This window comes from Solanum lycopersicum, chromosome 3, assembly GCF_036512215.1.
Source record: "Solanum lycopersicum chromosome 3, SLM_r2.1".
Taxonomy (NCBI): Eukaryota; Viridiplantae; Streptophyta; class Magnoliopsida; order Solanales; family Solanaceae; genus Solanum; species Solanum lycopersicum.
Genome location: NC_090802.1, coordinates 36613381 through 36627869, shown reverse-complemented (window position 1 = coordinate 36627869; position 14489 = coordinate 36613381).

The following is a 14489-nucleotide window of genomic DNA, read 5'->3' as shown; positions in this document are numbered from 1 at the left end:
TCTAGAACAAGATGTCATTTCCCCTCCATGTACAAGGTATCATTACGAGCTCCCCACTTGGTCGTGGCCAATGCTCGTGAAGGTTGAGGATGTCGTATCCCTTTAGGGGGCAGCCTTGGCCTTTGGCCCTTAAGGTTGGCACTCCTCCATTGGACTTAATTACTTAAACCAATTTAGGTACCTATGCCCACTCCTATCACCTTTCCGTGGAAAAACCTTTAGAAACCTCTTTGAAACTATTCTAGCACCACTAGCACTACACTTGTTTAAGTTACTAGATCACCGGACGTCGTGGTCATTTCTTGACGTTTTAATTCTAATGCTTCCTTATTAAGTTCATTACATTTTTTAAGCTTAGAAACACTGTTTTATGTCTTAGTTTATCAAATGAGGCTCTATACTATCTCATGGAATTTCCATAATGTTACATTATCCCCCTTAGAAACATTCGTCCCCGACACCTAAATCTTTTTATAGTGAGAGAAAAGAGACTCAATACTAGCAGACCAAACAGACACAACACATAATCATCATGAATCACAGTTCATTGGAGTACTTTCCAACTCCATTTAACACTAAATCATGGCATTACACATAGAAACTCAATTAAAAATGCACCACATATAAGAGCCCAAAATTTCATATCACATAATGAGGAACTACCTTCTCAATATCAAAATTTGCTCAACTAAGACATCAAGAGTTACCATGGATACCTTCTTTCAAGACAAAATCAATGTATGCTCACTTGAATCTCATGAAAAAATATATACACACTTCATGTAAGTCCAAGTAGAATATATGAGCCATTTTCATGAAGACTCATTTTAGCATGAGCCTTTACCATGATATGCACATACTTTAAGAAAAAGACAAATTTCCAACTTATTCATAATTTTTTTTAAGAGGAATTACTAATCTTAACTTTGTCTAGGAGTAAGAGGGAAGATATAAGGGTGTCAGGTCTTCATTTCGGTCTAGGCCTCCAATGTTGCACCATCAACTTGATGGTTCCTCCATAGGAATTTTACAGAGGCCACATGTTTGTTCCTCAACTTTTTTACTTGAAGATCTAGGATGTTGATCAAAACCACTTCATAAGAAAGGTTCTTATTCACCCCTAACCCTTCCATAGGGAGAATAGACACCTGGTCGCCTATAATTTTCTTGATCATCGAGACATGAAATACCGGGGAACTAGGTCTTATTCACTTGGTAATTTTAACTCTTAATAAACTTTCCCGACCTATTTCAATATCTCATAAGGACACACAAGTTGTGGACTATGTTTTCCAGGTGAAGTTTTCAAGTAGACCCAATCACCTATTTCAAACAAAAAGTCTCTTCTAGTATTTTCAGCATAACATTTTTGCCCGACTATAGGCTTTTTTAAACCTATCCCTTATCATTCGAACTTTTTCCATAGCCTCATAAACTATCTCGGGACCAAGAAGTGTAAACTCATCAACCTCAAACCACCAAACGGAATACCTACATCTCTTACCATAGAGTGTGTTAAAATGTTTCATGAAAATACTAGAATGATAGATATTATTGTTGGAGAACTCCATGATTGATAGGTGATCGTTCCAATTTCCCATTAAGTTAATAACACAAGATCATAAAATATCTTTTATGGTTTGGGTGGTGTGTTCCGCTTGGCCATTCATTTGAGGATGAAAAATAGTAATAAGTTTAACTTTAGTACCTAGTTCCTTTTTGAATGACCTCCAGAAACGAGATGTGAATTGGACACTTCTATTCGAGCTGATAGACAAAGAGATCCCATGAAAACATACAATCTCATGAAGGTACAATCTAGCAAATTCCTCTGTTGAATAAGTAGATTTGAGAAGGATAAAATGTGAACATTTCATCAAAAAATCAACAATAACCTATATGGAATCAATCTGCTTCCGTGTACGCGGGAAACCTACAGAAAATTCTATCACATCCCTCTTTTTTTTTTCTCTAAAAATTCTAATTTATTATTTTAAAAGAAAATGAGTTAAGAGTTTTTCCATTTAAACTGACATTTTTAAAGAGATTATTTACTTTTCTGACTCACCATTTAAAATTGAGTTTTCATATTCCAAGTCACCTTATTTAAATATCTAATCAAAATAAATTTAACTCTATATTCTTATGGTCTGCGAACTGGAAATTCTAATAAGGAATTTAGTTGGCTGAAAGGAAGGTGTTAGAGACCTCTCGAGTCTCGTAGTTTTAGCACGGTCACTTTATTACCTTTAGTTTAACTTGACATATTTTTTTTTGATAGTATATTATTAGCTTATTAGTTGTTATTTAACCTCAGATTTATTTTAAACTTCGTTGAAGTTTTATTTATTTTAGATTCTTTTTTTTCATCTTTTTTCGTTGTACGTTCAATAATTAGAAACTTGAAACATCCGTGTTTTTTTTCATTTGTTTTATGGGTTGTATATCAGGCTACGGTCGGTCAATGGTGAATGTCGATTGTATATGCAAATTTGGAAAAGGTGATTTTTGGTATATTTTGGATAAGAGGTGTTATAGTTTCAAATATAAATAGACTCATTACCATGCTAGGTACCTTCAACTAAAGTTTCAATAAAAACTAACACTTAAAAAATTTCATTAAACATATGCACGTCTCAAGGCTAAGTTTCAAATGTTATAAGACGTTCTTTGATATTTAAACATCAAATGATTTGAAAGTAAAGAAGCATACTGTAAAACACATAACTTAAAAATTATAATCCTTCTTAGACACATGTGAGTCTCTAAGCACCTTAATTTATTTTGAGGGTCCTTATAATATCCCAACCTGGGAACATTCGTCCTCGAATGACACTTGGAACACCTTTAAACATAAAAACGACTTCAATGACCCATAGAAAATCTCACCACATTCATAAATTAATCATATAGAACTCAATGCACCAAACTTAAAAGGAGCACAAACTTCAAACCATATAGCAATCAATGCAATACAAGCAAGCAAAACCTTTATTCACTTACATTCAGAATCCACCAAACACATAGGATCTTAGAGTAACATCCTTTACCGAATCATAACATGGTCTTTACATTTAATTTAATTTAGAGTTCATTAGGTAACAACCCTTTAGACACACATAGTCAAGTTCAACATCAGTCTAAGAAGCAAATAAGCACCTCCACTTCAATGCACATAAACTTGAGTCAAGTAAGTCAACAAATGTACTTATTCTTTAGGCACGGTTCTATGAGGGTAATACTCAACCATATAATACTTAGTTAAGTTTAAGGAGTAATGTTCTTCTTCTCAACACACTTACATGTCTCATGAGTTCATACACAAGCAATGCATAAAGGTCAATTGATTTTTTTTAATTAGAGATTCTCAAATTTAAACCCAAGCATACTCATACTTTCTTCCTTATTAAGTACAAATGATAATTCACACCACACACATTACAAAAATAGGAAGTCATTTCACATAGTATCAATTTATATCATGACAATATTCTTCCTTAGCATGCATCGATTAAGGAAATTTTTGCATTTTATTTTGACACATATCAAGAATATTATGTACACATACTATCACTTCTAAAGAGTGACCCTCCAATCATTCTTACAAAACCATATAATTCATACAATTTTAAAGAGGTTCATCTTTTTTACATTTATATGGAACTCAATTTTTCTGACTAGTCGTTTAGAACACCAAATATTATAAGAGACATCAACTGCTTCTTATCTTATCTAATGAAGTTAAATGCAGAACTAACATATCAAGATGCACAATCAACACGAAAAAATATGAATTTGAATCAAAAATCCTTTTCCATGCAATTTAGAATCTTCAAAACATGCTTAACATAGTATTAATTAAGACATACTCAACATATGCATAACATGCAACTCAAACATTTATGCAAGACTCATTTCATAAACAAGCTACTAAAAACTCTTTAGTTCAAGCTCAAATAAGAATAAAAGAACAATATAGGAATATCTACCGCTTTACTACTAACATCATCTTCCCCCACTTACGGTCAAACAACTTAAGAACAACTTAAATTCACCTTAGGAGAACTTTAGTTTACAAACCTTATAATCTAAGCGCATCTCCCACTTTTAAGATATAAGGTTTATTTAAACCCTTTATCAACACCACCTAAAAGTGATTTCATAAATAAAGAAGTCCAAAGGAATTCAACATAGGAACATCAAGGGTAACAAAATCTTTCAATCTAGGCACACTATCCCGTACATAGGGTAGGCCTATTCATATCATGACCCTAAACACTAAGGTCAAGACAAGTCAAAACCACCCTATATACTCCTCACAATAGAATATTTAACATTTATTGAGGATTTTCACGCCTAATCTCTTATTAAGGAGTCTACTAACTCTATCATCAACATTTTTCTAGGACTAACACCCAAAGGAAATCCATAACAATTAAGTTAGGTTATGCTAGCAAACCACATAAGGTATCAACTATACCATGAACACCAAGGGTCATGACAAACTTAGGGAAAAAATAGAACGGACTTAGACAGAAGGCATCTTTGTTTTCTTTCAATACTAGGGTAAGGTTACTTTAAGGTAATTCCAACCCACATTATCACCCTAAAATGTAAGCATACTACCTTTACTTTTAGGATCATGTGTATACACAACAATCCAATCCGTACAAGGTAACTATGAGGCATCACACATATATAAAGGGAAACATTTGAATCATTAAACACATATAAAGGCAACCTACTTCTCTAGCTATTTATCAACATTCTCATAGTATTTCATGCTCAACCAAAAACATTAGGCTATCATCATATAAAAACCATTTAGCAACATGCCATTCCTAAAGGGACATCAATTAAACTATAACAATTCTTTAACAAGTTATAACCATATCATCGTATAAATCTTCACATAACATATAGTTTCACCTAAACCACATATATAGCCTTAAATAACATCACATCTATATATATTAAGGATCACCTTCATACATACTCATTAGACCATAAAACAAAGATAAACATCAAAACTCACCTCTTCGTTCTCAAGCATAGAGATACCATCTCATTCAAGAAATCACATCTAAAAAATCACTGAAGAAGAAAATAGTCAAAAAGGGAAATTCTATCGTCCTATATCCTCTCTCTCATATATGTGTCGTGACTCACCACCAATGAACGTGACTACACTAGACATGGCAATATGAAACTTTAGACTCTAAAACCTCTTTTATAAACCTAATGCCTTGATACCACATTTGACACGACCGGGGAGCACCCCACTAGAAGTAATATGGAGTAGTTGACTTTTCGGAGGTCTTATACAATCCCATAGTTATCGTTTAGACTCTAAAACCTCTTTTATAAACTTAATGCCTTTATACCACGCTTGACATGACAGGGAGTACCCCACTAGAAGTAATATGGCGTACTTGACTTCTCAGAGGTCTTATACAAGCCCTAGCTAACATTTATCAAACTTTCATAGGTAAATTAATCGGAAATCTTAAAACATTTTTAGCACATCCATCACGACCAGAGATCACCCCTCTGTCGCGATTGGTGGCATTATTCTCTCATAGGACTCAAACAAGCCTTTAGTGTTTGTCATAATTTGTCATCAATTAAAATGCAGAAAATTAAAACTTTTGCATATATAAAGTGAGATATACTTGGACATCTAAGATAGAAGCTTACTTAGGCTTTTATTATAACAACATGAATAAAAAGTATGAATGTCTAAAAGTTGTCTCACATAAAATCCATCAAAAGAGTACGAGCCTGGGACTAAGCTAATACAAAGTTACTATGCCATATACGCGTTACTACAATAAAATCCAAATGATTAAAGTAAATAAAGAGTACCTCCTAAAACTATTAATATTTTCAGAAGCAAGAATAAAGAAAAGATATAATTCCCAAACATGAGGACCTAGAAACACTTGCCAAAAGAGTTGAAAGCTTTTTATATCAACCTTCTTAATCTTCAATGATCGGACCTAACACTTGTAGAATTATAATTTTAAAACCTTCGATGCACATATAATAGATCATATTAACATTAGAATCACAACAACATAAAGTATGGTCATAACTAAAGACATATTCATCATAAATTCATATTAACATTTTCATGTTCAATAGTTCAGATAAACATAACATAAAAAACACTAACCAATGATCCCATCTCAAGCCTATTGGTGCAATTATCATGTCAAGTTCCATAATCCCACATAATCAAGTTAATAAGATAGCAGACCATAAGAAATGCTTTGCTTCATACAACTTACATCAAAAGTAGTCATTACCACATATAGCAACATAGACAATTTCATGTTCATTAACTTAGCTAAAATTATATAAGAGCAACATCATATATCATAAGAATTATACATTTTCTATTCGTAATACATGAGAACAATCTCCGAGAATGTAAGACCCCAAAAATGATATAGGTGAAGCTAGAGCCTAACCCGGTTTTTGTGATAGACTAAGTCCCTAAAAAATTTTATATTGTGGGTTTTAGGCAGTGTCTAAGAGTTAAGGTGCATTAGAAGTCAAACATCAAGGGACGACCAAGACGTTCCATGACTAAGTGACCTATATTCCTCATATGTGGTTTTACATTTTTATGTGTGATTCATAAAGTTATAAGCTTCTTAAATGATTGAATATAGTGTGTCTGTATATATATATATATATATATATATATATATATATATATATTATTTCATGTTTCATAAAGTTTGGAGGTCAAACGTCCAAGAACGTCCACGACATTCAAAAGGCTTGCATTGAGAATAACTTGCGTGCCTATGTATGTTTCATCGAGTTTTACGTGTTAGTTTTGGATAAAACTCATGTGGTACGTCCTAAACTCATTTGCAATCATATTTGGGTTGTAAACATTAGGGTACGACTCCACATAGGACCCAAAAGAGGCCCTAAATGAGGACCCCAACTTGGAGCTCAACACTTCAAGGCTGTTCCAATCGACGACCCAGTGATAGCCAATAAACCCTCTGATTATAACATTCCGTAAATTTACATATCTAATTAATAGCCCAATAGGTCATTATAAATGCACATTTGGGATACATAGGCATTCCAATGCCCAATATTGAGAAATATTGGGCATAGTATAGAAAATTTTGTAAGGAGTATTAGCTAATTTCTATATATTAGCCAAATAAGAAAAAATTGTGTATATTAAAAACTATTTGAATAAAGGATGTTAGACAATTTTTCTAAGTATTAATGATCTTGTTTAAGAAATGTACCTGCAAGGAAGAGCCTTATCTAATAATCATGTTTTGTAATACTAACACAATAGGTTCTAGGCATCCAAGTGTCAAGCCTAGTACCATAGCAAATGATCATTAAAATTTATCATGTAAATTAAGTAGTGCCGAAGGACATGGTGAGGTTCCTTGGGACAATAAGTAACTATTCCAAATAGGACATAAAGAATAGTTAATCCATGTGCAAGCACATTTACAAAGCATGTGGGAATCGGCCATAGGATGGGACAACCCTAACCAAATTTGGTTAGGGTACATTAGGGGAATCATGTGTGGACGGGTCCCTCCATATGGGGCCTAAATTACAAAAAATTGTATACTATAATATCGTTCCCTAAATATCTAACTAACCTATGACCAAACATAATAAACTAATTAGTGCACCCGACAACCTAAGACTTAAACTGGTGGCACTAACCTAGTAAATAGTTAAAGAAACCACCTAGTACCTAATATTTGATTGTCCAAAAGGTTGGTTATGGTACCAAAAACTTAGTAACACTTTATTAATTACCCTAGGCTAATTAATTACTTACATTATCAGCTTAATTAATTAATTTAAAGGGACAAAACCGAAATCACAAAGCAATTTCCAGATTTTAGGGTAATTTATTAATTATCCTTATTAACTTAATTAATTAAATTATCCATTTAATTAAATAAATTATAGGTTTAAACCGAAAATCATACCTTAACCTAGTAGAACTCAAGAAACATCCTAGTACATAACCTAGGATAGTCCAAAAGTGTTAATTATGGTTCCAATGATTGAGGGGAACTTTAATAAATTACCATGTGTCCCTTAATTAATTAAATTATATATATAATTAATTAATTTAAAGGGGCAAAACCAAATTCTTAGATAAATATCAGATTTGACCAAGTATTGCATTTTCCTAGTTCTAATCAATCTAGGGGGTAATTAGTTAATTAATTTATTTTATTAACTCATTAAACCATTAGTTTTTATGAGTAAAAATCAGTTTATAAAACATATAATAAAGATAAAACTCATGGAAAAGGCAATTCAAAAACAGTAAGCAACGAAAGAAAGAAAAAGGCAGAAAATTTATCGATTTCTTTAGGGAAATTTCATGTCTTAGTTCAAGGTGGTATTGATATATTAAGTTGTAAAAAAGTTATGGGTTTATCTCGTTAACTTCTTTCTCCATGATAAATTTCTTTCAACGATTCAAAGATCTTGAAAACTAGGGTTATTTCTCGTCGTTCTCGCCGAACTTCCCTTTCACTAGTATCCATGTTACATTTTTATTGTTGTATAGATTATGATTGATGGTATGTGATTATGGCCTATATTATTGTGTAGGGTTCTTCATAGATAAATGTCGAATGAACAGTGAATTAAACTTGTTTGATGGTAAGAATTAGTTACGTGAATTAAAGAACGATGTATTACTAAGATATTCTCGAAATGTTAAGTGTGATGTGTGACGTCTTAATGCACACATAATGTTAAGATGACTTCATGAATATGTTATAATCATCAAATTTTTATATGACACTATCGAAGATATTTTATAAATGTTATGCCTAAAGTCATGAACTTTGATAAGCTTAAAAGATTTCCATGAAATCACATTTGGATAAATAGCCTATATTATGCCAATAATTTGGGCAATAAATTGGTTTTTTTTATAGAATTGGCTACAACATTTATTTCAAAGAGTGATGGGAATATTGACTTACTAAAATGATGAGATTATATATGGTATATATATGAACTTAATTAAATTTGCTAATGATATTCTCATGACCAGTGTCTAGTCAAATTATGATTTGTGCCAACAAATTGGTTAGTAAAACATATGTCTAAACATATTACTTCCAAAACATTAAAATCATACCAATCTCTACATTAATGAACTCATACCATAAGATATGCCAATCCATGTGACATACCCTATCCTTACGAGCTTGTGAATGTAAAAACATTGAATTGTTCTTGTAAGTTAATCAAATGATAAAAGTTCAAGTGTAGTGAATGTTTGGCTTATCCCAAAAAATTGGTCTACAACATTATCTCAAAAATATGTAATAGAATTTGCTAATGATTACAAGAAATTATATTTGAATGAATATTTGACTTGTGCTAATAAATCGACTATGAATTTATTCCCAATTGTTTATGCCAATACCAATCATATGTCAATCTTGTGTAGTAAGAGTATCAAATACATTATAAGAACTTCTTCTGTAATTCAATGAATCCATAACCAAGGGCATTACATCCATTTGGAAAACTCCCAACATGCTCTATAAGAATGTAATATGAACATATGTAACTCATTGAAAGGAGTGCTCATCATCCATAAATGATGAAATGAAGCTACTAAACTAAAGTAAAGAAATAACATGAGTTATAACATAATTAAAGGGGCCCAAATGAAGTAAGTGACAAGAATTAGTTGTTAAAGGAAGTCAGACAAGTCTTACTTACACCTAGGCTACTATGTTTAAATAATACTCACGAATGAAGGTTTTAGAATGTGCGAGACTAGTCTCACTAACACCTAAGGATGATATGCAAGGACAATTCACATTTTATCAATGTAAAGAAAGGATGGTATGTACGTAAAATCCACATTTCATCAATGAAAAGTAAGGATAATATGTAAAGACAATTCACATTTCATCAATCTAAAGTAAGGATGTTATGTAAGGATAATTCACATTACATCAATATAAAGTAAGGATTACAAGTCCTCAAAGAGTAAGTATATCTCAATATAGAAGTAAGATTCCATAATACTTGAGTCAACTCTAAAAGATTAAGAAGATAATGAAAGTGAGCAGAACACCGATAGACTAGTTATTAGCATGTGCTTGCACGTATAAGTCTCATGAGACGATACTACCACCAAGGTGGATAATTAGTCTCATTAAGTTCCTACTCTTCGAACTATGTCTATACAACATAGGAACTAGCCATTGGTTTCCACCTATGAAAGATAGGTATGGTAGGTTTCACTTTAGCCAAGGATTCCACCACTTCTCGGTGTGGGGTAGACACTGGATTTCATGTTTAGATGACATGATATATGATGATTAATGCTAAAGACATGTTCTTTGTTCACTATAGCCGTGATTCACTACTTTCGGTGTGGAGTGAAGACTTTCAATGGATTCGCGTTAGCCAGGAATCACCCCTTTCAGTGTGGAGAAGACAATGGTTTTGATGAGTATCTCCCATTCTCTATAGTCATTTTAGCCGGTGAATCACCTCTTTTCTATGTGGGGAAGACACTAGTTTTAATGTTAAGCTTGAATCATTTTATTCCTAATGATGTCACTATAAGAGTGTGAACGAATGTTGATGGTTGAATGTATGTACAAAGTGAGAAATGAAGAAGAGCTTAAGAATGTTAATTTCCAATATCATACTCATGAAGTTTAAATAAACAACAGGCAAAGCCAAATAATATTTACCTATAATGACTTCGTATATGATTCTCATAAAGGGAATTAGAAACTTAATATTAACTAAATACCTCATAACTTCCCTAAGATCAAACTAATGAAATATATGGAATAGCTAACAAAGAATCGCTTATTAAATGTTAATGAATACATACTGTAAAGAATGACTCATTATAACGTAGAGAAAACATTCCTTAATCCTTGGATTACTTACATTGATTCATTGTGGGTATGAGACTACACTGATTCATTGCACATATAAGTAAAACATAGACTAAAAGAATTATTTAACTACACATCAAGAAAACAAAAAAATAATGAAAATAAAACAAAGTATAGAGAGGTGAGCTCTCGGGTTAGGAAGGGCATTTTTTCAAATCTTCGGCCGAGTGATTCCAAAATTATGTTGATGATAATAATGTCTTCGAATCATATATAAAATGTGTTGTGTGATTTGAATGCAATAAAATACATCATATTCATACCATAATTTAGAACCAAAGAATTAGGAAAGTGTAGTCACTAGATATTCCAAAAATTGCATGTTGTTTAGGAAGAGCTTTCCTTGATCATGCATTGCCTTATTTGTATGTGTTAATACACACATACGTAGTACAAGTGGTGTTTTAACCCTATATAATTTACTACTTTTATAGGTGCAGGTCAGAGGAAAGATTGAAGAATCTTTTTTGTTTTTTGGACTCAGCGTTCTCAAAATAATTTTGTAGGTTATCTGGATTTTGAGGATGCTACGATTTTAGTCTAGAATTAATATTTACACATAGATGGTGGATGTTTTCCATACTGTTCCATTCATATATTTATTCGAAGCTTTGTATCAATGTCATTTTTGCAGACTACTATGATATATTATTCTTTGATTTGAATATATTCCGCAATTGTTAGATGGTCGTTTCATTATGTTAATCTTAGTATGTGATGAATTCATAAAATAACTATATGAATTATATGTATACTTCATACGTTTAAAAATTATAAATTTTCCACAAATTTAACTATATGAATGTGATAAATGTAAGAAGAGGCTTGTCTTTGACCTTTGAGAGGTCAATAACACCAATTATGACTTAAATTCCATAATTCGGATTCTAACAAACTTTGTATCAGAGCATGACATTAAATTACCTATGAAATAAAGCTTAACACAACCACTTTCCATAATTTCTGACCTATGGTTGTGAAGTGCGCCACAATCATGATTTATAGACTACGAGATGATAGGAAATCTTCCCTTCTTCTACTCTTTATCCTGCTATCTAGAGATTTGACACTTTATGTCATTCTATGTATCTCTGTTCCTTCTTGTGTGAACATACACAAGAATACACACAATAATTAGGATGTACAACAGGTCTGAGGCGCTAGACCAAAGATCTGGCCTTCCCATGAATGGGCAATGATGGAAATGCCCAGTATGATCAAAAGTAATGTAGTATCTGACGTTGTTGGCAAAGAGGTGAGTACGTGGTAGATTGTAAATGCATTCTAAGGGTGTTAATGAATGAGAGGAGGTTTAGTTAGCTGTATATCAGCTCAAGGATATGGCTCAGGTTTGGATTGAATCCATAAATTTTATGATACCATAGACTGTCGAAATAGGGTAGTAAGGCTTCAGTTTCCAAATAAGTTGGATTAAAATTTGAACGGTGTGGTTCAAATCAAACAGGCCAAATAATTTCCAATGTTATAGACAATAAGATGTTCTCTTAGGGATACTTAATCAACTTAATTAGAGTCAATGACTTAGAACAAAAAGCCTTATCCATAGACTCTACGTCTGTGGTAAAAGTTGAGTCTGATGTTTATAGGTCATTATGATATCTTACATTAAGTAGGTAAAATTACCAAACAATTTTGGTTCTATTCATTAAGTGTTTCACCTTTCGATGCATGAGAAGTGTCTAGGTGATCCAACGTCCATCCCACCCGTTCTTGGGTTAGGAGTCGATAGGAATGTTTCTTTATGAAGAGGTTCCTATTGCATTTTTAGATCGTCAATTGAAGAGACTGAAGAATAGGGATGTTCTCACCATGAAGGTTTTACGGAGGAACACCCTTGTTGAGGGTGAAAGATGGAAAACTGAGGCCGGTATGAGATCCTGTTACCCTCACTTGTGCAGTTCTTGAGGATAGATATACTCTTCCTAGATCTGATTTTGTTTCAGGAACTCTGACATTTTAGTGCATTAGTTGATTTGGTATTATAAGTCAATAATCGTGCGTCTTATACTTGCATTAAATGAGTTAAAATAATTTCATGCATGCATTATGTTGTTGTTTTTGTGTAGCATATATCCAATTTTATGTGTTGCATGAGTTGTGATGTGCATAAAGTTAAGTGTGAATGAGAAGGAAGTTCCTCGATCTCACTTATGAAGATGCACTTAATCTTAAATGTTATACATCATCCAAATAAGTGTGAATAATATGTTCACAAAAGCGAAAAATTTAAGCATGATAAAGTAACTTTCAAGAATCACCCCCTTTGTTTTAAACGATGTTTGCTGGCATAAGGGGACGAATGTTCCTATGGTTGGGATAATGTAATATTCTTAAAAATTACACGTCTAGTGAAGAGCCCAACATGTCTTTAAGAATGTGTATGGGGGATATATAGACATTTCAATGACCAATATTGTGAATCTTTGGGCATAATATAGAAAATTGGCTAAGGAGTATTAGCTAGTTTCTATATAATACTCAAAGAAGCAAAATATTTGGAATAGTATAAAATATTGGCTTAAAAAGGCGTTAGCAAAATTTTCTAAGTATTACTGATCTTGTTTAAGAAATGTACGTACAAGGAAGATCTTAAGGTAAAAATCATGTTTCGTAATACTAATACAATAGGTGCTAGGCATCCAAATGTCAAGTCTTGTACCATAGCACATGATCATTTAAAATCATCATATAAATTAAGCACTGCGCAAGGACATGTTGAGAGTCCTTGGGACAATAAGAATTTATTCCTAATAGGATATCAAGAATAGTTAGTTAGGAATGTATCTACAAAGCATCTGGCAGTTGTCCATAGGAGGGGACCACCCTAAACGAATTTGGTTAGGATAGTTAAGGGAAAATATGTGTGGATTAGTTTGTTCATGTGTGGACTAATGTCTAGACCGGAATCTAATCACAGATGATACCGACGTTGTTGACCTCTGAGAGGTTGCTGACAAACCTACATAGGTTATTCTTACATCATTAGGTTAATTTTAGCGGAAAATTTGAAACATTTTTTCTTAACATGCTTACTATATAATTTATTATATATATAATTGTTCACCATTAAACCATCTAACATTAAGATCACCAAATGAAAGAAGCAATTTATTAAAACGATATTGATGTACTTGCCAAAATAGAACCAATACAATGTCTGAACAAAAACAGGAAAGAAAGGTTCTGGGAAAATACTCCAATAGCTCATTCCTACAACTTAGATAGAATGTAAATGGTTAAGAATAATCAAAAGCATGCCTAACAAGTCCGGATGTATGCTAGACGTTCGGATAACTACAACATTGATCCTATAGATCGCGTCTACGGGTGCTTGCACCTAAAAGTTTAGAGTTGTATAGGGTTAGTACACACTTGTACTATGTATGGGTATATGAAAGCACACACCAAGGATAATCAGCAGTAAGAATAGCTCTTTCCTAGCAACATGATTATAGTAGGTCAAGTCGGTGGACTTGCCAAATTGAGATTAAGAAAGTGAGTGAACTT